General features: G+C 46.9%; 1 protein-coding gene across 1 annotated transcript in view; it reads right to left on the bottom strand.

Moving 5' to 3' along the window:
* Positions 1–27,579, bottom strand: part of LOC139052512 (tissue factor pathway inhibitor-like) — a 55,742-nt gene that overhangs the window by 14,985 nt on the left and 13,178 nt on the right. The gene's annotated exons all lie outside the window — the stretch shown is intronic.

The following is a 27,579-nucleotide window of genomic DNA, read 5'->3' on the forward strand; positions in this document are numbered from 1 at the left end:
TAGAGTGATGCATGGTACGCGTTTATTTCTGTACTGTTGTAAAAAATCATTTGTTTATTCACTCAATTCAAATGTACTGCTTCTTCGCCGCAGTACATTTTAGTTACGCGCTGAAGCACACTAAAAGTGGAAGGGGGCCACTATCAGTCATCATAGTATGTCCACTTAGGCTACCCGAGAGGCGGCGGGCGCGGGAGTGTATAGTTAAAGAACTCTTATTGTGCCCGTGACAGTGGCCCCTTTTCACATTTAGTATGCTTCACCGCAGTACATTGCTTAGGCTTCACCGCAGAACAAAGTTGTATTGCAAAAAGGTAATCTTAAAAAGCTCAATTATGCAACGTTTCTTTCGTAGGATGCTACGCGGCCATACAGGGGTGTAAATAAACATCGTGCAGTAAAGCATACTAAGAGTGGAAAGGGCACATAGGTTTACTCAGTATTTTCAGTTGTGATATAATTTGCAAGTGCATCTGTGCTCTTGGTAAGCTTACTTGACGATTCTTTGTACATTACAAATTCATATTGCATGGAAGCTTACTAAGGCACATTTGCCATATTGTAACGCATTATTCACCTTCAATGCAGGAGCACAATGCGGATTCATGCCTATGCTCCTGGCTGGATGCACATGCTCTTTGAGAATTGATTCGTTGTTCATAAGTGCACTGGTACTTTACTCTAAACTAGAGGGCTGAAGTTGATATGGAAGCACAATTTTTATTAAGGGGAGAAGATGTTGCCAAGATGGTTGCAGCACAGCTTTTTTTTCTTCCAGGCACTTTTTCTACTAGAAGCTTCCATTGCAGTGTTTCGAGCCTCTTTGAGCCAGCACATAGTGTATATAAAAATCGGACACCGATTGGGAACATCACCTATGCTCTCTGCAGTAAGCTCTGCACAGTATAAGTTCATGCCTATCTATAGAAAAAAATGTAGCATGACCAGACAAAATAAAAGGGGGTGGGCTGCAGCAGTACTAAGTGTTAAATGGGGCCTTATCCATTCCCTTGAGTTTTCTGTTTTGTGCTTTTTATTGTGGATCCTCCACAGTAACCACACAAGTGCCGAACATGAGCTTGTTGGTTTCAGATCTCATAGTTGTTACTAACAGAACAGTGTGACAAACGAACAAGGGCGTCCAAAAGGACTTCTTGGGCAAGTTGGTGCTTCGATTTTCTAGGTATACTTTGTGGCGCAAAAAAAAAAATTCTTGAAAAGGGACAGAAGAACTGTCTCCTTTCTTCTGTCATTTTTGTTCCTTTCTTCTTTCCCACAATATACATTTCTTGAAAAGGGACAGAAGAACTCTCTCCTTTCTTCTGTCATTTTTGTTCCTTTCTTCTGTCCCTTTTCAAGAAATGTATTTTGTGTCACAAAGTATACCTAGAGAACAAGGGCTTGGAGGCATCCGGCCACCTTGCTTGTCTCATGGTGTCGCTTCGTGAGCACCATGAGCCTCCAGACTAACTAGGAAGGGAGGTTTGTTGCAATCGCTTCTGAACTGCATTGCCACCAAACCAACAGTGCTCTCAATGACAACTTTTGGACAGTAGAATGCTTGCACCCAGCAAAGTCTAAGAAAGCATTCAGGAAGTGCCAAGTGGGCCTTTTGAAGCTGGCAGCATTGCTGAAGGGGCTTTGCCTATCCGCGCTCTTTATGGATGCACAAGGATGATTTCCTCTTTGAGAAGGATTGTTTCAGAGGTGTTACATGGCAACAGTGTTGGGTGTTTACTAGCAGATAAGCTTGTCTTTGCCTACTGTCAATAATATGTTCCTTCTCCAGTGCCCCTGTGAAGTGCCTACTTTTTGGACACAAGGTGCTCTCCATGCATGCATGCATTTTTAGCTTGTAATGATGTCTATTACCCCTTGCCTCAAGCTGGTCCTTGCTGATTTCAACCAAGAAGGCTGTGGGGAGTATGGCGATGCACATTTACAAAGCACTGCTAATACCAGTGAAACCAGATTAATGGAGCTGCCGTTTTTTTTTTGTTTACTCCATCTTCATCAGTTACAATGAGCAGTTCTTTGTCCAAACAGAAGGCCTATGTAGTTGGTCATGCGTAGCCTGCGCACTAAGACTTGCTGGCATGTTACAAGAGACCTGCCTGAGAACCTTAGCACAGTGTCTACGTGCAAAAACCTTCTGATGTGTTGATGACTTCCTTCTCTTTATCACACTTTGCCTGATGAAGCCAGCAACTTGGTCAATTTGATGTTCAACAGTGTTCCCACTAGCTTTCCTAGCATCTTCTTTACCAGGGTGCTGCTCATAGATATCTGTTTTCTTGACCTTGCACTGCACTTGAACCATGGCCACACCTGCTGAACCTATAGTATGCGATCAGAAAAGTGCTATACATCACGTTACTCCAAACTCGTGACATGCTAGAAGCCGCAGCTGCGCTCAAAGATCGCATTGCCAGGAAGCGTAAACGTGGGCCAATTTTTTCTTTATTTCCTTTATTTAGTTCTGGCTAACTCAGAGGTAGCCTGTTCGAGGACGCTGCTTTATGATGCGGGTGGGAGCACTGTTCCATGATATCATTTTATATTTCGCGGGGTTTATCTATCAGTCGCAGAAAATTAGTACGCAATTAGTATGTCGCTGAAACTACGCAGGTAGAAACCCTTTGGCTGGGCCAACAAACGCGTCATGGACAGTTTGATAATTGGGGCGACTGCAATCACCGAAATAAATCTCTGCAACGCAAAAATTACTGGCGGCTATTTCACTGTACTGCAAACAATCTGCACTAGGTTTTCTTTGAGAAAGGCAATTGCTATTTTTTTTTAATTTTGGTGCACGATAGTTGGAACACCCTGTACACTCTGTCGCAGGCAGGAAATGATCGAAACAGGCCAGCTTTCTCCAGAATTTGCCTGAACGCAGTAGAACTTTCATCGCTCTCGTGAAATTCACCGGAATAGATAGATTTGATAAATATTATTGTATTTGGCTGTCTTCGATGGCAGAAAATGGCGTGCAAGCAGTCGGTGGACACTGGGGCTAGTTTCGTTGCTGGTAATAAAGCGTTGCCATGACACTGGTAGCCAAAGAAAAATTCGATATCTTCAGCATTTGTGGCTCTATATTTGCAAACTACATAGCAATACGGTGAGGTGAAGCATTTATGTGTAGAAATAAAATATGCTTTTGGGAATTTTCTTTTTCGTCATCTTGTATGTTTATCTGGCCGCTTCGTTTGTTGCGCCAAGGGGTGGTGCTTTCGCTCGTAGTCGCTTCGTCTGCCATTCTCTTCGTCTGCTCCTGCCGCTTTCCAAGCGCGTGCGCGTTTTTCCGTATGCTCTGTAGCTTAAAACTTGGTTTGCCTGCGAATGTTGCGGCAGTGTCGGAAAAACTGAGGAAATGATACAAGGCTTGCTGCGGCAGGGCGAAATGTTTCCTTTTTTCATTTCATTTCATTTATTGAAGCATTAAAGGCCCGGGGGGATTACATAAGGCGGGGGCAAACAAAGTATGAGGAACTCTTCATCACCCTAAAGAGGAAAAGGGGAAGAAAAGATAGACTAAGAGTAGAAAAGGAAACAACGCTCAGGAGGGAACCGAGCAAGCAGTACTATCATCAAAATCACTGTAAAGAAACCATAATATACAACCAAATTCATACTACATAAAATGTACTATTAAAAACATGCGTGAGAATGAATCACTTTCAATTAAAAACTTAAAAGGGGTCAATAAGCAAATGCGTTTGAGACGAACCATTCTAGGTGAGTGGATTGTTAGTCTCTCACGGATAGTCGTGTGGTCGGCGGAAGAGACAATACAGTCGGGCAGAACGTTCCACAGCGCCATTGCATTTGGAAAAAAAAAAAGAATCCTTCATCGAAGACGTACGGCACTGAATGTGCGCGATTGGACAGCTGTGGTTGAGGCGGGGAGAGATTCTAGACGGGGGTTGTAGTCGAGGGTGTCTGGCTATTGGGTGATAGTAGTAAGAGTGAAGCATGCAGAGACGCGAGATGATACGACGTGATTGGAGACTGGGAAGATCGAGTGTGCGTTTTAGTTCAGTTATGCTGGTTTTACTTGAGTAGTTTGACATGATAAAGCATGCAGCACGATTCTGAATGGCTTCTAATTCGTAGGTGAGATATGCTTGCGAGGGGTGCCAGATAGATGATGCGTACTCCAGTTTCGGCCGAACGTGTCTGATATGCAAGTTTTTTTTTTATAGCGGGCGATGCAGATTTCAGATTGCGACGCAAGAAACCAAGTGTGCGTGAGGCGTTTGCGCATATTGTTTCAATGTGAGTAACCCATGATAATGATGATGCCAAGTGAACACCTGCATACTTATAGCAGTCTTTTCGTGGTATTGTAGTTGAGCTTATGTGGTACGCGCAATTTGTAATGCTGCGCTTACGTGAAAAGGACATACATTGGCACTTATTAAGGTTAAGAGGCATGAACCATCTTTCACACCATGAAACGATAGTGTCTATGTCTTCTTGTAAGTCAACGGAATCACCAGAGTTATGGATGGCGTTGTAGATGACGCAGTCATCAGCAAAAAGACGAAGTCTAGTTTTTGTGTTACAAGGCAGGTCATTCATATAGATTGAAAATAACAGCGGGGATAAGCCTGCTCCCTGGGGGACACCGGATGTAACATCAGAAAGGTGCGAGTCATGAGAGTTAGCGGATGTGTATTGTACGCGTCCTTTTAAGAAATGTTCTATCCAAGTAATCAGTGATGGGGGATTCCAAGAGTAGATAAATTGGCAAGTAGATGATTGTGAGGGACGCGGTCGAAGGCCTTCGAAAAGTCTAAGAAGACGGCGTCAATTTGTAGGTGATGGTCCTCGTGTTGTAAGATTTCATCGGTGAATTCTGAGAGCTCAGTTTCTCAGGATAATAGCTTTCTAAAACCATGCTGATGTGACTAGAAGAAGTTAATTGATTCAAGGTAGTGCATTAGATTGGTTGCTATGATATGTTCCAGCAGTTTAGAGGGCATACTGGTTAGAGAAATTGGACGATAGTTACATGCTTTTGTTCGATCACCATATTTATAGACGGGAATGATTTGAGCCTTTTTCCAATCGTGATTGCTGCTGATTGATTGCTCGAAAAGTAAGCTAAGTATTGCGCTTGACAGGGAACTGGTGTTCTTAATTTGTTGCTGATTTGATCGCAACCAGCCGAGGAGGATAATTTTAGAGCCTGTATTAGCCCAGCTATTCCATAAGCGTTAATCTTGATATCGGGCATTGTGGACAGCGAGTGGCATGGTAATTCGTCAGAAATGAAGTTTATAGCTGGAGAAAATACTGATGTGAAGAAATTGTTGAGGGCTGTAGCACATTTTTCAGTGTCAATTAGTACATTGTCGTCGTCTGATAGTTGTAGCTGAGTTTGGCGCTAGGGTGGGGAGATAATCTGAAAGAATTTACGAGGCTTGGACTGAAGGATTCATAAGAGGTCAGTTGAAAAAAAAAATTGTTTTGGAAGCTTTCAATTCCTTGATGTATTTTTTGACGCTTAGTTGGTACCAATCCCAAGCTTTGTGGTCATTAGTCAACTTTGCTTTCCGATAATGGCGTTTTTTCTTATTAAGTAGACGTTTTAGGTGTTGCGTGAACCACTGGTTATTTTTGTCGGTATTTATAAGGATAGTAGGGATATATATGTTTTTTAAGTTTAGCATAGTGTTTTTATATAATTTCCAATTGGCGTTGACCGAGCGAGCAGAGTATGACGTTCGAAAATATTCGTAGAAGAGTGCATGTTCATGGTTCAATGCGTCGAAGTTAGCTTTCTCGTAATCGGTGATTAATTTTTGCGTTGGGGCTTTTTTTTAATGGCAATGAAATGCCGATATGAAGTACGTTGTGGTCGCTAAAGCCAGGGAGCGAAGTCAAATTTTTTATGTTTTCCGGGCTAGATGATAATAAGAGGTCCGGGGTGTTGTCGCCCCTAGTTGGGCGTGCTATTGCTTGGTGGAGGTTAAAGTCTAGTGTTAATTCAAGAAACTGTTTGGGTTCACTACAGGGTGCTCTGTTGGGTACTGAAAGTAGTGGCCAATTGATGCTGGGATGATTAAAGTCTCCAAAAAGGAAGATAGGTGTAGCGGGCATGTCTTTCTTTATTTGTTCTAAAGAGAGGCGTAAGAAATTGCAAAATGAGGGGTTACTATCTGGTGGACGGTAACAGATTCCAAACACTATTTTGCCAATTGTACTGCCCAGGCTTACCCATGTTAGTTCGATGTTGTCATCGTCATTTATAAGGGATGATGGTAAGCTGTCTTTAACGGCGACTAATACACCTCCCCCTCGCCTATTATGCCGATCGCGTCGGTAAACTGTAAAGTTAGGGTAGGATGAAAAAACTTCGTGGTCGCCGACATCCTTATTTAACCACGTTTCCGTTAGTAAAATCATATCGGCTGTGGTGTCGTCTATGAAGCTTTCGAGTTTGTCACGTTTTGAATTGTACTGCGGATGTTAATGAAAACCACGCTAATGTTAAAAAATGAATCAGGGCGGTTTTTGAATGAAGCAGGCACGGAATTTCTTGTCACTATGGCTGGTCAGATAAGGTATCAGCTGGAGCTGGCATTTGATTACTGTTAGGTGTTGTGGTATGTTCAATGACTCTATCGGATGTAGTATCATAAAAATAGCATCTGCTGCCTACATGCAGCTTGTCCAGGCTGAGCTTAAACGCGAACTTTTGAGGCTTGATAAATTTTAACAATTTTGAGCGTGCAAGGCGCGTACTTGGGGCAAAATCTTCTCTGACGGCAAAACATGTACCTTTTAGCTTACGCCCACATGCCAATATGTTTTCTTTCGTCTTGAAGTGGGCCAGTTTTACTACTATAGGGCGTTTTTTTTTGTTTCGGAGAATCTTCCAAGTCGGTGTGCACGCTCAATATCGCTGGCGTTCAATGTTAAACCTAGATTATTTTTGCATAGGTCTAGAATTTTGTTCTCTGAATCATTCCAAGGTTCTTTATCGGAATCGTCAATGCCAAAGAAGAGCAGGTTGGCTCGCCGCATACGGTTGTTGGCGTCAATGTTCGCGGCTTTCAGGGTAGTGATGTCGTGCTGTAGTCGGCCGATAATTTCAACGGCGGTTGAGGTGGTTGGATCTTGTTGGTCTGAATCTAAGATGTTTGAGCGGCTCATAATTTCAGCTGTAAGTTTGTCTTGGGTAGCTTAGGTTGAATTGATTTCCTCAAGCTCTACACGAATTGCGGCTTGAACACTTTCTAATCGTTTGATAGCGTCGAGGATAGGCAGGAGTTCAGCAGTAGGGGATGGACCGGGGTTAACCTCAACTTCACCGGATAATAACAACATAATTTTACACAGAAAATAGAAACAAACACATCGCGACAAAACAACACCACACTGCGACACTTGAAGTCGTAGGGGCACGACACCGCCACTATACATCTATCATCACTTCTGAATTCCTTAGAATGGGTTAGATAACAAAACTGGAAGGTGAGGAGCGTTGTGAACATCGTTGTTCTGGCGGTGTTGTGCCCCGTGTAGTCGGCGATTCCTTGCTGTTTATATTGCGCGCAATGTGGTCTCGTGGTTTCTGACGTCGGAGAGTTCCAAGGTTGCCAGGCGGTGTGCCGGGCTCATGCTGGAAACAGGCGGCTGATGCCATTAGGCTTGATAGGAGGCAGGGGGGTTGGCGGAGCACTTGTTTCGTGCAGGTAGGCGGTTCCAGGCGGGCTTTCGGTGGTCAGGGAAGGGCATACGGGTCCAGGTATCAGGTACGTCAGTACCTGGAAGGTTAGGAGCGTTGTGAACATCGTTGTTCTGGCGGTGTTGTGCCCCGTGTAATCGGCGATTCCTTGCTGTTTATAGTGCGCGCAATGTGGTCTCATGGTTGCTGACGTCGGAGAGTTCCAAGGTTGCCAGGCGGTGTGCCGGGCTCGTGCTGGAAACAGGCGGCTGATGCCATTAGGCTTGATAGGAGGCAGGGGGGTTGGCGGAGCACTTGTTTCGTGCAGGTAGGCGGTTCCAGGCGGGCTTTCGGCGGTCAGGGAAGGGCATACGGGTCCAGGTATCAGGTACGTCAGTACCTGGAAGGTTAGGAGCGTTGTGAACATCGTTGTTCTGGCGGTGTTGTGCCCCGTGTAATCGGCGATTCCTTGCTGTTTATAGTGCGCGCAATGTGGTCTCATGGTTGCTGACGTCGGAGAGTTCCAAGGTTGCCAGGCGGTGTGCCGGGCTCATGCTGGAAACAGGCGGCTGATGCCATTAGGCTTGATAGGAGGCAGGGGGGTTGGCGGAGCACTTGTTTCGTGCAGGTAGGCGGTTCCAGGCGGGCTTTCGGCGGTCAGGGAAGGGCATACGGGTCCAGGTATCAGGTACGTCAGTACCTGGAAGGTTAGGAGCGTTGTGAACATCGTTGTTCTGGCGGTGTTGTGCCCCGTGTAATCGGCGATTCCTTGCTGTTTATAGTGCGCGCAATGTGGTCTCATGGTTGCTGACGTCGGAGAGTTCCAAGGTTGCCAGGCGGTGTGCCGGGCTCATGCTGGAAACAGGCGGCTGATGCCATTAGGCTTGATAGAAGGCAGGGGGGTTGGCGGAGCACTTGTTTCGTGCAGGTAGGCGGTTCCAGGCGGGCTTTCGGCGGTCAAGGAAGGGCATACGGGTCCAGGTATCAGGTACGTCAGTACCTGGAAGGTTAGGAGCGTTGTGAACATCGTTGTTCTGGCGGTGTTGTGCCCCCAGCGGACGAGAGGTAAGCACACTTTCTGCACTCGTTATGAAGCTGAAAGTAACCACCGACAAGAGAAGTGGTAGTGAATTTGTTTATACAAGAATCAGTAATCACGGTATTTCCGCCTTATATCTAGGGGTCTAATATTAATCATGCGTAGTACACGCTCACAGGCATAAAATGCACGGTGTCCGAGAAATCGATCCTGCAGGATACGAACGAAACTTGGCTGAACACATTGAATTTTAGCAACACTGGTCAAATTAATACTGTTCCATACAACAGAAGTAAACTCTAACTTCGAGCAGAAAAAAAGAATAGAAGAGAATAAAGCAGTTAGTATTCGTGAACTGTTGAGTCATGCTTGATAGGATGCTTAACTTACAGAAGGATGCATTACCGATGCTTGAAACATGTTCTTCGAAAGTTATCCGGGAGTCGACCAATATTCCTAAGTCGCTCGTACAACGCCCTCTTTTCAAAGGAATGTCATTAAGTGAGTATTCGTATAGTAAAGGGCACATCTTGCAATTAAAGGAAACAACAAGGGTCTTAGTTGGATTAATGCGCCAAAAGTTGCTAGCACGCCACTCCGCAACAAAATCCACATCTTCCTTTATTAATTCCCAATCTCGCTCTGATTCTATTTCACGGTGAAAGCTTGATGCCTTCAGCGAATAAAGTGTCTTGCGTTTTTCTGCGCAAGACATTTGGAGGCTGTTTAACTTGAATGGTGATGTACGGCATGGAACTTACCCATCTTTAAGCGTTGTCTTAGTGCTGGGACAGCAAAATAATGCAAAAATCATGCGTCGAACGGAATTAGCGCAACATAGTTCTGGTGCTAGAGTTTAGAAACGGTAATGTGGGAGCTGTACGTGCGCAGAAACGTGCAAAATTAAGTCACACGCAAAAGGAGAAAAAGAAACCAAAGTGATTCCCACGGGCAAACAGGCAAAAGGGTGATGAATGCAATAATTAAGAGTAACGAACAAAAACTAAGTTACTCGCGCAGCCAACTGCAGTACTTAGGTGCAGTGACGCCTTCGCTCACCCCTACGAGCCTTCCAGTCGCAGTTGCAAGTGATTTACAGCCATGTCCAAAGGTCTTTATTCGACAATTTGCTAGCCTCGACAAGTGTGGCGATCCACATCGCCAGTGGGCAATGAGAGAGAGAAGCAGACGACGAGGTTAGCCAGCGGAATGTAGCAATAAATGGGTTCTACCAGCAGTACGCCAGTGAAATCTGTACATTGGCGCAGTCGGAAACAGGATCCTCCGGAGAAGAAGATGAACGTCGCGTTCATCAACGGAAGCACTACCATCGAGGGCTACAAAACAAGTGACGAGCAACATGCCCGCCAACTGGAGGATGTCACCATGTTTGATGTTCCATGGAGCGTTCCAAGTGCTTCCGGGTTGACGGCTGACGACCCCGTCACTAAAGGTACCGCTCCTGCCTCGAATAAACAAGACGAGCCTGAAACTTCTTTTAAAGGTCCCATCTTAACCCATGAAACTCAGCCAGCTGTATCTCCGCCAGACAGTGATATAACTGTTCTCTAACGCACTGCTTGACCTTCAGAAAACTAGATGAAGCTACAGCAGCAGCTGGTGGGCCTTATTACGCTGTCAAGATGTGGAAGCATTAGTGAACAGCTTTTCTTAAAACCAGACATATTTGATCGAAATTCGTCCGGTGTACATACTTGGCTTTATTTCTAGGAGTATGCTTGCTCCAGGAACCAATGGTTGACTGACGAGGATCGCATACATAACGTGCGGGCATTTCTGTGTGGCAACGCACGGAAATGGTGCGATCTTCGGTTAAGTTACATTTGAATGAATCATGGAATGAGTGGAAGGAGAGCTTCTCTCGAGCATTCAAAAAGAGTCCTTTGGAACTTTGGAATAACGACATATTCTACAGACAGAAAGTAATAAGCATCAGAGAGTATATGTTGTAAAAGTGGCATTTAATTTGTACAGCTGAACCGAAACTTCCAGAATCGTCAGTTATCGCTCTTATCATACACGGTATGTCAACAAGAGAGTGCCAGAAACAAGTTCTGCCTAGGACGCCAAGCACAATGAACCAACTGCTTCAGTCAGTGGCGTACGTTCTGACGACAAATTTTATTTGTGCCATCAAATGAGACGAGAGTCACAACTGTAGACCGAGCGACAAATCCACGTGAGGCTCGGTGCTTCATAACCAGCCATACCTCCATATGTCCAGGCACCACAGAATCTCACCAATATGCTGCAGAAATGGCGTTCCTTGTTAAAAAGGCGTTCTGACAGTGCCGATGCTTGCAAGCAACCGAAACATGTCAGCATTTATTGAGAGTGGTGCTTCCGTGAGCCTAATTAATGAAACTATTGTTGAGTCAACAAGAATCATATCCGGAAAGTCTATTCGTGTGCGTAGCTGCGATGGCTCATCTCGGAATTAACATAAATGGGAAACAGCAGCTCTTAAGTTCGAAGGTCAGAAGTTCAAGGTGGAAGCGCTCGTCGCGTCAGCGGTGAACTTTGCCTTTCTTTATCACGACCTAGTACAAATAGTATGAAGATCAGCACACTATGGAATGACGAGTTGACCATTCAGCAGCCTGAGCAAGATATGTGTTTGACGGGAAAACCCGACGAACGAAAGCCATCATGCGCGGAAGACGTGCCGCTGAAGTTACCCGAGCGAATGTGCACTGGGCCATATCCCGAAGCCACAACCGTGATTAAGGTGCTGTTCTTGTTGCGCGACAGCATCGTCAGAAAAAATCTACATAGCCTCAGCCATGAAAATAAAGTGTGGTTAAGGCAAGAACTTCAAGGCATGTTAGAAGCAGGGATCATTAGGCCGTTGACATCCTGTTTTGCTTCCCCTCTTACCATTGTACCGAAGGAAAATGGATCATTCCGACTGTGCACTGATTACAGATTGATGAACAAGCAGACGGATCTTTTTCCATGCCTGGGAAAGATGACATCATTGAGTAGACTAGAGGATGCGAATGGTTTCCACGTATAGACTTATGCAAGGGGTACTGGCAAGTACCACTGAAAGCAGACTAAGACGTTCACGGCATTTGTCACACCGTTCCACATCTACGAGTATAATCGGTTACCAATCTGCTGGAAGCATTCTGGATCGTGGTTCCAGAAGACGATGAACGAAACGCTGAGCAAATTCATTGGGAAATTTTGCAATGTATATGTGAATGATATCATTGTATACTCCAGGACAAGGGAAAACCACGAGGAGTATTTGTATAATGTACTTGAGCCACTAAGCACCGCACGACATAAAATTACCATAAAGAAATGAGTTTTTTTTGCAATATGGAGGTTTTCTTCGGAATGGTGTTTCACAGTGAAACAGAAAGCATCAAGGAAGAGAGTGTTCAACGCATCAAGAAAATGATGAAACCGTATGATATTCATTCCCTCCGAGTGCTTTGGGACTGGCGGGCCATTTCCGTCCATTCGTAAGAGACTATGCCAGAAAAAGCAAATGTCTCACTGCACTGAGCCAAAAGGGCGTACGATTTATGTGGTCAGATGAGTGCGAGAATAGCTACATCAAACTTGTCCGCCTCATTTCATCGGACCCTATATTAATGCTCTCCAACTTGAAGCTGCCCTTTAAGCTCTATACTGACGCATCTTATTATGGAGTAGGCGCCATACTCTACCCGCGTGATGCTACAAAGCACAAAGGAAGGGAGCTGAGAGTAGTAGGTTACTACTTTTCCACTTTTACGAAGACACAAGGAATTTATGCAATTACGGAGAAGGAAGCACTGGCAGAGTGTTAGCCTTGATATACTTCAGAAGCTACCTAGAAGGCAACCACTTCAATATGTTCACAGCAACCAAGCGTTCACGTACCTGTTACAGCTAACGCAACCGAAGGGTAGAACAGCTCGATGGGTTAGCGAAGTACAACAATTCAGCTATGACGCCATAATCGCCCAGGACAGAAACATGCTGATGCCCTATCTCGACTCCACGTGCCGCATGCAACCCAAGCTAGAAATATAAACCTGTTACAGCTTTGGGAAGGCACACTGAGGATGGAAGTGAAGAATGGCAAATTATACGTCCCGTAGACAAAAGTGCCAACAGTCCTGAAGCTTTACTACACTAGTCCAGCGTCAGGAGGATACGACGGATTCTGGAAGAAGTGCCACAAAATAGCCCAGTGTTTCACTTCGAAAAATATGAAAGAAGATATCACAAATTATGTGAAAACTTGTCATCAGTGTCAGCTTGTTAAAGCCAAGTACAAGCCTAGAGGCAACAGGATAGTATTGCCAGAGCATTGCGATATTCCCTTCGAGGTTGTGGATCTTCATTTTGCTGAAATCAAAAAGGGGTGGGGGAGTTCATAGGATGCAAGCCTTCCTTGTCGCCATGGACGAGTGGACGCGTTTTGTCGCCGCCAAAGCTGGAAAGAAGAAGAGGAAACTGTGTGATTACCGTCCATCATTGCTGGAGTGCAATATGGCAGCACTGACGCCACGTGCCATATTTTCGTTCTGCACGACGGCATCCTCTACAGCCTCAATATGAGCCTTGACGGCCCTGAGTTGCTCCTTGTCTTTCCTCGTCATCTAGGATCCGTCGCTCACGAAAAACTTCATGATGCGCCGACGGCGGGACATCTTGGCGTTTTGCGTACTTACGACCGCGTATGCCACTGGTTCTTCTGGCCGCGTCTCTACCGCTCCGTACATCATGTCCCCACTTGCGAATTGTGTCAGTGCCAGGAGAAACCTCCCCTGCCACCTGTCGGACGACTCCATCCAATTGAAGTTCCCTCTGAACCATTCTTTCGCCTAGGCCTTGATCTGCTTGGCCCTTATCCGACGACGACTAGAGGGAATAAGTGGATCGCCGTCGCTACTGATTACGCGGAACGCTACGCGATAACAAAGGCGTTGCCGACTAGTTGCGCAACAAACGTCGTCGATTTTCTCCTCCACCATTTCTTCAAAGATTTCGCCGACGGTGCGAGGACCACGGTGCACCTCGACATTTACATACAGACCGCAGCCGCTCGTTCTTGTCTGGAGTTGTCGACGACCTCCTCCGCTCTTGTGCCACTGAGCAAAAGCTGTCCACCGCCTACCGCCCACAAACGAACGGCCTTACGGAACGTCTCAGCCGAACAATTGCAGAGATGCTCTAGATGTACGTCTACAACGATCACCGCGACTGGGGCACCACGCTGGCCTACGAGACGTGCGCGTATAACTCGTCCCGACATGACACCGCAGTATATTCGCCTTTTTATATTTTGTACGGTCGCGACCCTACATTGCCGTTTGACAGCGTTCTTCCTTCTGTGCCGCATGTTGCAACTGAGTACGCTCGTGAAGTAATCGATCGCGCTCACATGGCACATCAAGTCGCCCGATCCCGTTTATTGGCCTCTCAGCATACACAAAAAGAGCGTTACGACCGGTGCCATCGCGATGTCGAGTTCACGCCAGGTGCTTGGGTGCTCCTTTGGTCACCATGTTGTCGGTTAGGCCCCTCCCAGAAGCTTCTCTCTCGCTACAAAGGGCCTTATGAAGTCTTACGTCAAGTTTACGACAAAAATTACGCGATTTTGCCGCTACGGTTTACTGCGTCCTCAAGTCTGACGGCTGTTGATGTCGTCCACGCTTCGCGGCTGCAGCCACACTTCGCTCGCAATTCTTCGCCGACCATGCGCCGAGGTGGCGCTTCACTACCCGGGGCTCCTGTTACGGAAGGATGAAAGAAGAGAGGAAGAAGAAGATCGCGACACGCTGGCTGCTGCGAGTTGTTGGCGGTCAGCGATCTTATCTAATGTGACTCATTTTGTATAAATATTGTAAATACGATTTTCTATGCTCCCAACATCCCATACCATATCATTATTGGAACGAGAACTTTTCAAGAACGTCATAGTCGTCGTCGCACTGACAATCGCCCAGCCTTTAAAAGTGAACAACTGCGACTTTGGGCTGAGAAAAGAGACATCACCCTTCGCTTCCCACCAGTTTACCATCCGGAAGCGAATTCCCCTGCAGAGCGAGTGATAACGGATTTAAAGATGTACATACGATTATACCCCGAATTCAAAGGTGGCTGGAAATGTGCCTTGGAAGCCGCCGTTGCACATAACAACACATCATATACAGCAGGCCTGTGATGCAGCCCACATTTTGCGGAAATCGGAACGAGCTCATGGCTGCCGGTGGACCACGAATTGGGCTTAGTGAAACAAATTGGTCTAAAGGACACACCGCGGACACACCGCCGACACATCCGAAGACTTCTCATCAGCGACAAAAATATAGAGCGACCATGAAATAGAATTATGACCTCAGGCACTGCACAAAGATGCCAGAGATTGAACCAGATTCATGTATGTGTGTGTGTGAAAACCTTTATAGTAATAAGGTTCGGAGGCTCGACTTCTTAGCCAAGGCGGGCCGCTCCAATGTTGGCACTGTAGTGGATTCTGTTCCGAAAGCGGCTTGATTCGAAAACACCGTTTACAGGACCTTACTACGTCATCAAGACAGCTAGATAGCAAGGACTGCTCAAGACAATATACTACCAAGGACCCAGTGAAAAAGTTAAAGTGGCTTCAATGTGGAATGTGCTAGCGTATTATCATCGCGGGGCAAGGACAGCCGATCGGGAGTGTGTGGCGATCCCCACTGCCAGCGAGGTAATTAGAGAGAAAAGACGACTTGGTTAACTGGAGGATTGTAGCAATAAATGGGTTGCACCTGCAGTACCCTAGTGAAATCTTTACAACTGGTACTTCATTATCCAAAGAAAACCGAAAAAGAGCTTACGGGAAACGCGATAGAGTGGAGACAGCCGTAGTGCTGTAATTGTGTTGGATTATTTCGCTTCAGATATAGCGTGCAGCAATGAGCTTCGCCGCGCTTAGGCAAATTTTGTACTAAATGCAGACATTAGAAATAAAACAATGGAAGGTAAACTTTATTTCACAAAGGCTTACACAAAAGGTTTCCAGGTAAATTTAAAGGCACAGATACCAGCATTTTTGCTGTATAAATTAAATAACTGCCGATTCAAAATACGGCAAGCAATGTGCAAACGTAAAAGTGTTATTTGAATCACTTTAGAAAATTGTTCGGGAATACAACACTGCTCTATGTAAATCATAAATATAATCAACAAATACAGAGATCTCCTATTCATAAAGGGAATATGAAATATCTACCCAAACGTAGCTAAGCGCTACAACGGACACCCACACGTGTCCCTCGAAAGAAAAGCTTCGAAGTTGAGGATACATTCGTCCTGGTCCGGGACTACCGCCTTTCCGGGGCAGCCGCTCTACCATTTCAGCTAAAAAGGAGGCTAGCACTCGCCAGGCGAAGTCGAATTTATCAACTCAGAAGCAAAGGCAAGAGTTTGACGTAATAGCTCTGCGGAAGCCCGCAAGGTGGAGCGGAGTAATTAATAATGGGAAAATGAGACATCCACCCAAACGTAGCTCAGTGCTACAACGGAAACCCATACGGGTCCCTCAAAAGACAATCTTCGCAATACACTGATTTACTATACGCCGACTTCCCCCGACCAGCGATTTCTCTGGAACCTTCACCGACTGATGTATAAAAGCCGATGCGCTTGATCCGTAGATCAGATTTTCGACGATGGCCGACTGTGTTGGCCGCTTTCGTTGAGCTTTGAGTATAGCTTGTTTTTGTGGGCACATGTTTGCCCAATAAAGTTAGTTTCGCCATTCACAGCTCTGTTGCTATCTCCTCGAGCGTCACTACCCCGTGACATCTGGTGGAGGTGCTACTTCGTTCATGTACCGGACGCCCCTGACAAGTCGTGATCCAAGCCCTGACCACAAAGACAACACAAACGTCGTCCCGCAATATCGAGCAAGCCGCCGACTGCAACAGTTGCCCGCGGAGCACGGGCTTCTACCTGGGAAGACCAAGAAGAGCGTGGCCAAGACAACATCAATGGCTGCCCCAGCATCCCACATGCTGCTGCAACAACCACGGGACCCACTATCTTTGCATGGATCATCGACTGAAGACCCAGAATCCTGGTTGGAGACCTACGAACGAATCGAGTTTTTCAACAACTGGGACTCCGAAGACAACCTGCGGCATGTATACTTCGTCTTAGAAGATGCCGCCAGAACATGGTTCGAGAACCGAGAGTCGACCCTGACAACATTGGACCTATTCCGTAGCGGCTTCCTGCGGACATTCACGAGCATAGTGCGCAAGGAAAGGGCCCAAGCTATGCTAGAAGCCTGAGTACAATTATCTAACGAAACCATAGCGATCTTCACTGAGGAGATGAGGCGCATGTACCGCAACGCCGACCCGGATATGCCTGAGGAGAGGAAAACTCGTTTCCTCATGCATGGGGTAAAACAGGAGCTCTTCGCCGGATTGATACGCAACACGGCCAGGACTGCTGCCGAATTTGTTTCCGAAGCAACAATCATTGAGAAGACGTTCAATATGCGGGCGAGGCAGCATAATCGCCGAAACTACACCGATGTTCTATCAATCGGCAGTGAAGACATGCGAGAGACCATCAGAGCGGTCGTTCGCGAGGAACTGCAGAAGGTCTTCACTAGGTCACAGCTTCAAGAAGCCTCAATCGCCGACATCGTCAAAGAGGAGGTTAAGCGATCACTCGGGGTTACTAAAGTGCAACCGTGATCGTCAAAGCCCCAGCCGGGAACGATGACCTACGCCGCCGTCGCCCGCCATCAAGGTCCCCCTGTTCGATCGCGCCAGGGCTCTGTAACGCCCCCACTCCGTCGTCCACCGCCGCCGCCACCAGCACGCCCACCCATCACCCAGCACAGCTACGCGAGGAAGACGGACTTTTGGCGAGCCCCCGACCACCGCCTGCTCTACTATCACTGCGGAGAAGCCGGCCATGTGTACCACCGATACCCATACCGCAACTTCGGACTCCAAGGGTTCGCCGTCAACGCGCCGCGTCCACAGCTTGGGGAACGCCCACATGACATCGCCGACTACCTCTCCGCCACTCAGTGAAGTTCTCACCGACCATCCCGTTCGCCATCCCCAGGGCACTACCTGTCGCCGCAGCGCCGTCCATGTGCTGGCCCAGCCCGGGGCCGCACCTCGAGTCCATATCCGGAAAAGTAAAAGCCGCAATCGATCGAGGTGCGGTTGCTGTTCCACGGCATAACAACGACGCACCGCCGTCCCGACAAAGTTTGCAAGCAAAGAATATGCCGACGAAAGACGACCCACCGACCCCGACGTGCTTCTCAACGGCGACGCAGTGACCGCGGACACAGGAGCCGATTACTCCGTCATGAGTGGACACATCAACACCCAGTTGAAGAAAGTTAAGACTGCATGGCAATTAAGGCCCTCAAATTCGGACCGCTGGAGAACACCTCATTACGGCGACTGGAATCTCCATGGTAAGAATTACCGTTTATGATCGGACTTACCCAGCCACCTTCGTTATCATTCAACAGTGTTCACGAGACGTCATTATCTCACTATCGGCATGGACTTCCTGAACAAACACGGCGCAATCATCGACCTGAAGTGGAAATAGATAACGCTGTCGGAAGATAAAGTGATACCACCGGAGTGCTCTCGTTGTTACCACACCTTGAGTGTGCTGGAAAACCAAGTGAGCATCGCGCCGCGCTCCAGTACTATTATTTTCGTCGGCACCGAAACACCCGCTGACGTAGAAGGCGTCAGCGAGCAGAACCAACGTCTACTGCTCGCCTGTGAAATTTGCGTGTCAAGAGGGATCGCTCGATTCCAAGGAGGGAAAGTGGAAGTGATGCTAGCCAACTTCAGCAAGGAGTTCAAGCACATCAACATGGCCACGACAATCGCGTACATCGATGAAATTGTGGAAACCAGCAATGCGTTTGTCCTCTCGGATTCTACCGCATCTACGTCACACGACCATAGTTCCCGAACCAGACTTCGACATAAGTGCAAGTCTCCCCACTAGTAAGCAGCAACAGCTCAGAACTCTTCTCCGACGATCCAAACACTGCTTTTCAGTGTCATCAAGGATTCCAAAAACACCAGTTTCAAACCATCGCATAATAACCGAAGTGCGCTCGACCACTCCGCCAGAGGCCTTACCAAGTTTCGCCGTGAGAACATGAAGCTATTAGGCAACAAGTCCACGAAATGCTGCCTGACGAATCATACGGCCACCGAAAAGCCCGTGGACATCTCCTGTAGTCTTAGTGAAGACAAAGGACGGAACCCTACGTTTCTGCGTCGATTATCGTCAACTTAACAAGATCGCGTAGAAGGACGTATACTCCCTCCCACGGATAGACGACGCATTGGATTGGCTCTGCAACGCTAAATACTTCTCGTCGATGGACCTGAAATCTGGCTACTGGCAAACAGAAGTCGACGAACGAGATCGCGAAAAGACCGCCTTCATCACGCCAGACGGCCTCTACGAGTTCAATGTCATGCCACTCGGAGTGTGCTCGGCGACTGCGACGTTCCACCGCATCATGGACATGGTTTTAGCAGGGTTGAAGTGGTAGACCTGTCTTGTTTACTTGGATGGCGTCGTCGTCTTCACCGGAAATTTCGAAGATCACCTTAGGCGGCTTCCGACAGTACTAGATGCGATCAATTCATCAGGGCTCACTCTGAAGCCTTGGATTACGATGAGCTTCTGTTCTTTGGCCACGTCATCAGCAAATCTAGAGTCCACCCTGAGCCGTAGAATACTGCTGCAATCGCAATGTTCCCGCAGCCCATCGACAAGAAGGGAGTGCGTAGATTCCTTGGCATGTTTGCCTGCCACAGCCACTTTGTCAAGGACTTTTCACGCATCGCTGAGCCACTGACACATCTAACCAAATGTGATGTCGAGGTCAAGTGGGAAACGTCGCAAGCCGACGCATTCCAAGAACACAAAACACGCATGCAGTCGCCGCCGGTACTTGCGCACTTTGACGAGGACGCCGATAACGAAATCTACACTGACGCCAGTAGCCTAGGCCTTGGTGCCGTCCTCGTCTTTTTCGCGCTATTTAACCTCAGTTCTAAGTATGAACCAACTAGCCTTCATCAAGATCTTACTAGTCCAGAGGAAAGACGGACTTGAACGGGTGATAGTTTACGCTAGCCGGTCGCTGTCGAAAGCGGAAGGGAATTATTCTACGACTGAAAAGGAATGCTCCGCCATCATTTGAGGTACCGCAAAATTCCGCCCTTACCTATATGTCAGGCCATACAAAGTCGTCAGCGACCATGATGCGCTGTGTTGGCTAGCTAACTTAAAGGACCCGTCAGGGCGGCTGGCACTGTGGATCCTCAGACTGCAAGAATATGACATCACTGTAATGTACAAGTGTGGACGAAAACACTCTGATGCCGATTTCCTATCACGCGTCCCCGTTGACCCGCCATCACAAGATGACGAGGATGACGACGCCTTTCTTGGAATAAGCTCAGAAGACTTCGTCGAACAACAACGAGTAGACCCGGAGCTGAAAGGCCTCGACGAATATTTAGAAGGGAATACCGACCTGACCGTCCCTGGGTCATTGAAGCGCGGATTTTCTTAGTTCGCGCTTCGAAACAACCTTCTCGTGTGGAAGAACTTCTCACCAGTTCAGCCAACAATATATTCTTGAATAAGACAGATTGCTGCTTTTGTAGCGCGATAGCGTTTAGAAGCTCGTTTCGCAGAAAAGCCGTGTCAGCGTTGTCGGCGTCTGCCGGCCGTGAGCGAAAATTTCCGATAAAGGCAATAAATAAATCGACGCTAACCGGAAAATAACATTGCGGGTGAGGGATTCGACCACAGGAGCTATGGGGTTGGAAGACGGTCACGCTAACCCATTCAGCCACTCTTTTTTTGCTTTGTTGCCTATTCTTTCATAGAAGAAAGTACAAATGATCAAATCATCAGCCTACTTCGACTGACGTTGAATGAATTAAAATCATCTCAAAATAACCAAATTGTCGAGAAACGAAATCCATTCAGGCGGTTCATTTTGCACACGATACACTTCCCTTAGGCTCACAACACTTTCAATAAAGTTTTCGCGCACTCAGTGGGCATTAACATCAGCATGTCGCACTTGCATGCGTATCTTCCAGAGGATGTGGAGGCCCAAAAGCATAATTCAATATTATGGTACTCCCGCTTCCGTTACAATGGGCGAGAACCTGATGTCATATTGGTGCAGGGGAAAAGCTTTTTTTATTGTTCGTTCGATCACGTTCCAATTAAAAATGAAAGCAGCAGTAATACGCGCAAGAACACTGAAACTGTGGGCCGGTGAAACGCCAACGAAGCGAGCTCTAACACGTTAAAAGCGGTGCGCTTGCCAAAAAGAAATCAGACAGATAAGAAACGGTACTGAAATTACAAGGGATCCTGATGTAATCCTGCAGGTATTTAAGGAGCACTACAGCGGACTTCTTGGTCATGCGAGAGAAATGGGTGATGCTTTCTCCTCCGATTTTTTTTAGGACGCTGTGGACGATGTAAAGGAGCGTCTTGATGTGCCCATAACTGAAAACAAATTTGAATCCGCAACAGAATACCTACAGACTGGTAAAGCTCCAGGACCTGATGAACTAGGTGTCGAATTTAAGTGCATAGTCGGTCAGTTGCTGCGAAGAGTGCTGGCTGAAGCGTATGAACGAAAACAAGTACCGCTGTCATTCACCACATCGCACATTGTGTTGATCACAAAATCGGATGACCCAGACAAGCGTTTGTTGGTGGGGTTCTAAGCCTCACCAACGGTGATTACAAAATATAGATATGAAGGTCCTAGTGAAGCGATTACAGGGCGTTGGTTGGAATGCACCAGACTTGCGAAATAAAAGGACGCAACATTCCCACGAATGTGCACGTCGCGCGTACTCTATTGAAATGTTGTGATGCGCTGAGGGACCGCATCGCTATGATGCAACTACATCTGGCAAAAAATTTTCATCGTGTTTCACGCGACATTATTTTTTGCATACTAGAGCAAGCTAACGTAGGAAGTATGATCATAGAAGGGGTCAGAATGGCGTATCCAAACTACACTACACGCATTAATGTAAATGATGACCATACAGAGAGGCTGGTATTGCGCTCGTCAGTAAGGCAGGGATGCACACCGTCACCCCTTGCTGTTTGCGGCATACCTAGAGCCACTCTGTTCGGCTATTATGAAAACTGACCGCATCTCAGGATTTCGTTTGCAGTCAGCAAATGTCAAAATCCTTGCTTATGCAGACATTGCATTTTTCTGTTCGAACGGAGATATTAGTACTGAAGTCATCAGTATAGTTGATAAATTTTGCAAGCAAACAGGGTGTCTTATAAATTGGGACAAGATCTCTAGTTTTTGGCATGGCGTCTGGGAAACAATGCCTGATTACGTTTGCCGGCTGCGATGGTCTTGCCTGCCAACGAATTATCTCGGAGTCCCCCTTGAGCGTTATCAACTTCCAAGTGAATGTTGGAATGAGCAAGTTTCAAGGGCGAGGGAGGAGGCAGATGCATGGCAAGGGAGGCACTTATGAATGTTTTCACGCACCTCTTTCTGCAACCTTTTCCTTGTATCGAAAATATGATACATGATGATTGTTCTGTGTGCAACTTGGGCCAGTATTCAGAAGACGCACCGCGTTTTTGCTGTCTTTGCTTGGACGTAACCCTGGGAGAGAACCAGTTGTTCCAACTTGTTTCTTTCAGTTAAGCAAAGAGAGCTCGGCATCGTGCACTTACTTCTGCGTCAAGTTGTTTCACGTGTTTTTTCTCCGAGATCAAAGAGATAATTTTATGCGGACTGCTATCCAAGTGAGATTGCAGAGACAACTCCCAGAGATTGCAGTCTCATCATGTGAGAGTATGTGTGGTGCTGTCAGTGGGTATATTTGAGATGTTCTACTTTTTTTTCCGGCTGCTGCACGTGCGTTTCTTCCTTGAGTACTTATGTAACGTTTCGAAAAAACATTCTGTATAAGAATCTTCTGGACAGCGTGCTGCCGATTCATATTTATCGTTAACCTCACCGTGGAGGCCCAGGGCAAGATTTTTTGAAGAGAGTTAAAAGAATGCCAGTTAACCCATCCGTGAAAGCGTTTTTTCTTTAAATTACACTCCAATAGACTTCCTGAAGAAATGTGGCTGCATGAAAAGGAGATTTTCGTCCCATGGACGACTAACTGCCCATTATGCAAAACAAACCATTCAGCCACTGTCCGTAGGTGGTGCACACGCTCTTGGACGGGTTTTTATATGAAGAAGAAGAGTTCGGACGCAGCCCATGCGCGTGCCTTAGATGCTGCGTCCACTTACTCTTCGGTAGGGTCCCATCAACAACAGCCTCCCATGATTTCCGATGCGAACATAGCACGTTGACACTATCGCATTCCAGTCTTAAAGGGAACTTTAAACTTCTACAATTGTTGTGCTAGCTGTGATATACTAACTCATGTGCACATTCACGTCTACTCTCGCCCACTCACTCATATTCGCACTCACGTCTACTTACACTCACGAGCACTCTCATTCGGGCCATCATTCACACTCATATTCAGACTCACCTCAACTCACAAGCATTCACTCACATTCACACTCACCCGCACTCACTAACTCACGCTCACCTCCACTCACACACTTCCGCATTCACCTGCACTCTCAATCACGTTCACATCCACCTCCACTCACCCATAAGCACTCACCACCTTCACACTCACTCACACTCACAAGCACTCACCACCTTCACTCTCACTTCCACTCACACTCTCAAGCACTCTCTCGTTCGCGCTCACCTCCCTTCACTCACACTGACCTCCACTCACAGTCGCACTCACCTCCACTCACATTCACTGGCACTTACTCGCACTCACCTCCACTCACATTCACTGGCACTTTCTCGCACTCACCTCCGCTCACACTCACTGGCACACACTCGCATTCAGACTCACCTCCCTCACACTCACTGGCACTCACTCGCACTCGTACTCACGCCTTTGAAATGAGTGCGAGTGATGAGGGAGTGCATTCTTGAGTGAGTGTGCCGACCTATGTCCAGGAACAACAGGAAAGGTTGTGAGATCAAAATTTCCACTGCAAATTTTTGCAGGAGAAAATCAGAATAAGATGTCCCTAATAACACCACCACCGGAGCCGAAAAAATCCCAATGCAGTTAAACAAAAATCTCGGTCCAAAGACCAAGGCACTGCTGATAATGCTATAGAGCAAGTTATTAGAATGAAGAAACTTCCGATTGGATGGCGTGAAAGCAAGATGAACGTCATTACAAAAGGAAAGGTTATAAGGCTAAGACGAGCTTGTACAGGCCAGTTACAGTAACGTCGGTGATATATATAATTAACGGAGTCTAGATATTAAAGGAGCCTTCGACAACGTAGACAGGGAATCGGTATGGGATATTTTCAAGCACGCTGGCAAATGTGACAATTTTGTGGAGCTGCTGAGGCATATTCTAGGGACAACCGCTTACACAGTGCATGGGAAGACTTCAAATTAAGTTAATTTGTGGAAATTAACTAAGGACTGAAGCATGGATGTGCTCTATCCCCATTGTTGTTCGTTGTATATGTTAAGGGCAGAGAAAGGCGACTTAGAAACAGTGAATTACGCTTTGGTTTATCCTACATGCGTATTGGACAGATGGTGCAGCAAAAGGTCCCCGGAGAGATGTATATGGACGACATAGTGCTACTAGTGGACAATTCAAGAGATTTACAAATATTTGCGAATATCTGTGGCAACGTAGCGACACATGTAGACCTTATATTTAGCCCAGAGAAATCTGGAATTATGTTCTTTACTGAAGAGGCGAGTAATTACGTGTTGCCAATTCAACAGCGACTTACACCTATATCAAGAAAGATAAGTACTTCGGCACGCACATAAACGAAAGAAAGACTTACTCAAGCAGCCACTGTCACGATCGACCAGCGGGCGCAGTGACCTCCTAGCCCACTGCGGCGAATTGCTTTATGAAGCCAACAATGCGCACCCCTCGGACATACTTGCGGCGCCACCAAGGCGAGACACGTTTGGCGGACCAATTATTCTTTGTTGCTTCACGGTTGTCTTCACCTACCAATGGGAGAAAGAAAATTCCTAGAAAAGGTGTTCTAAGGCATTTTCTCACGGCCCCCGGTAAACGTCATGGTCTTTTGACAGACGCGGCAGCTAAGTGCGGTATCAATTCAGGAATCAAGACTCGCCAGGTTGAGTCAAGTGTGACAAACCCTGTCTACGAGGCCTCCCTCCCACACCGAGAGTGGCTCTGTGAACCCTCGCCCTCAAAGGCGGTTCCTTCGACAACTTCGGACGCTCCGATTGGACAAAGGTTGGACGACAGTTTCCCTGGACTAGGAATGTAAAAAGGACAGAAGGGGTTTTAAGGAGCCATTTTCGACTCCTCGGTCTCTATGGTATTCAGTCATGCTAGACTGTTGAAATGTAACGTTCTCCGCCCTTCATGTAGATATTGTGAATAAACCCAGTGCTCGTCGTCCTCTATGAGAACAAGTTCCTCCCTTCAACAACATCCTAAACTTGGCTAATCGGACGACGGCATGGGTCAGCTACCCTTTTTGACATGCCCGACCTCAAGTCTTACACCGCCAAGATGTCCTAAACATAAATGGAAAGCGGAATGCAGCAATAATCAAACATGGAGCATTTTGGGGACGCAATAAGTATCATTGGTGCGTGGTATCTAGAAATAAGTAATGGTGCCAGCGCTAAATGTCCGGAAATGCGATTTTCGGCTTAAAATCAGACATCTTGTTGGAGTTGGAATGTACCAAAGATCGATAGGCCGATTGGGTTTGGGCGTTACGTTAAAGCAACGCATGAGGCAGTGTAGGGTGAGATCGGTTGAGCTTCTTTTGAAGTCAGAGCAGCGCAGAGCAGAATTTATTTTGCTCTGCGCTGGACCGTTAATAAATGGACCGTTAATCAATGGACCATTAATGTGCAAAAGCATCTGCACAGTCCACCGATTTTTTAACAGTGCTGCAGGAGCGGCTACTGGCCGGCCGGTTAGCGCCTTCTAACCACGCGAAGCGACTCGATCAGCAAGAGTAGCGCATGCGCAGCAAGTTCACTGGAAGCCGTTGTCTCCGATAATCCGGGGACCTTGCACCGAGTTACTCGTGCCAGGGGCTCTGTGGTGCTGGTATGGAAATAGCCTAGCAGCGGAAACATGCGCTTCCAGTGAACTTGGTGCGCATGCGCTACTCTTTCTGATCTCGTCGCGTCGCGTGGTTAGAAGGCGCTAAGCGGCTGTCCAATCCACGCTCGCGTGGTACTGTTAAAGAATCGGTAGTCTGTATCTGAAAAGCCTGGACACAGAATGGCGGAAGAGGTCAAGAAAGTTGGCCACCAAGTACAGGGTAATTAAAATTATAAATAGACAACCGGGAGTCATCATAAAGAAAGGGAATGAAACAGAGACAGCAAATTTGATGCAAAGAGTGGAAACAAAAAAGACCATGGAGATTTACAAGAATTAGAAGGAAGAAATTAGGAAAGAAAATCTTTAGGGTAACACCCAAGGCAACGCTTGCGATTTGAGACTCGAGCTGGTTGCCTAAGGAGAAAAACTTGCCGGAAGAAATTTACTGAACTAGATGAGGCATGGGTGTATGCTACAGCGAGAGATCACTTAGTGCATCCTAATGGAATCGGAAGGGACTCACCCAGTGGGACTTGCAGGTAGCGCAAACCTTCCAGAAGCGCTTAGATTTAAAGTGGGCGGAAGCATCAACCTGTCAGTAGTCGAGATAAGCAAAAGACCTTTAGATTATTGGTGGAAAAAAAGCTGCGAACAGGTTGATATTACCGGATCTGGTACAGACATAGGTAGCGATACAAGGTAGATAGAGAACTTTTAAGCAATAAGAAAAAGGTTACGGCGATGTGTACAAAAATGCTACGACGAAGAACATGTACAGCGTACGCGATTAAATCAAGCAGGCCCACCCCGGTGCAGACGGGATGCGAAAGCATCATCATGATTATGATCATCAGCCGACGCTCTATGACTAATCCTACAAAACCATGTATTTCAAAAGCGCGAAGCGGACGCACACATCGGTTCCGCTATGAGCATGCCGCAGTATGGTCATCGAGTTCTCGAGTTCTTTGACTCGTGGTCATCGAGTTCTTTCTGTCAACGTGTGCCTGCTCACGTCCCGCCACGCGCGTTTGCTTAGCCAGCATACGTGCGTTTACTACAATTCACAGTGCCATTAAACTACAAGCCTTACTTGGAGTAACATTCTAGCAGGTATCTATCGCTTTCACTGTTTCACCACTGCCGAAATTGTGAAATTTTTGAATAAAAAATAAAAAAAAATTTAGTGCCATTTCACTCTGTGAACGTGAACGACCAGGGAAGCTGTGTATGTTTAACCCCCAATGGCGAACTGTCCATTTTCTTGCGTCAAACGCCGTATGCACATAAATGGAAGACGAGGCGCGACTATTCGTTTCTCCACGATGTTGAGCCTCACAACATGGTGAGGCACCGAGGCCATTCATGCACTTGTATTGTTGCGAAACGCGGTACGACGCCTTTTAGTAACAGTAACAAATATTGACACGCAGAGCAGACGCACAGCTCGCCGCACTGCGAGGGCACACACATCTTCACCGTAGCCAAGGCGCTCGTGCGTTGGTCGACGTCCTGCAGCGCAGTATGGTTGTGAGGTCACTCGAAAACCACAACCGGTCACCCAGAACACAGGCCACACAAAATTGGTTCGCCACAAACTCCCTCTGAAACATGGACGCTGCTCCGGTGAAACGTTCCAAGTTTGC

The sequence above is a fragment of the Dermacentor albipictus genome, unplaced genomic scaffold (assembly GCF_038994185.2).
Source record: "Dermacentor albipictus isolate Rhodes 1998 colony unplaced genomic scaffold, USDA_Dalb.pri_finalv2 scaffold_26, whole genome shotgun sequence".
Classification (NCBI taxonomy): domain Eukaryota; kingdom Metazoa; phylum Arthropoda; class Arachnida; order Ixodida; family Ixodidae; genus Dermacentor; species Dermacentor albipictus.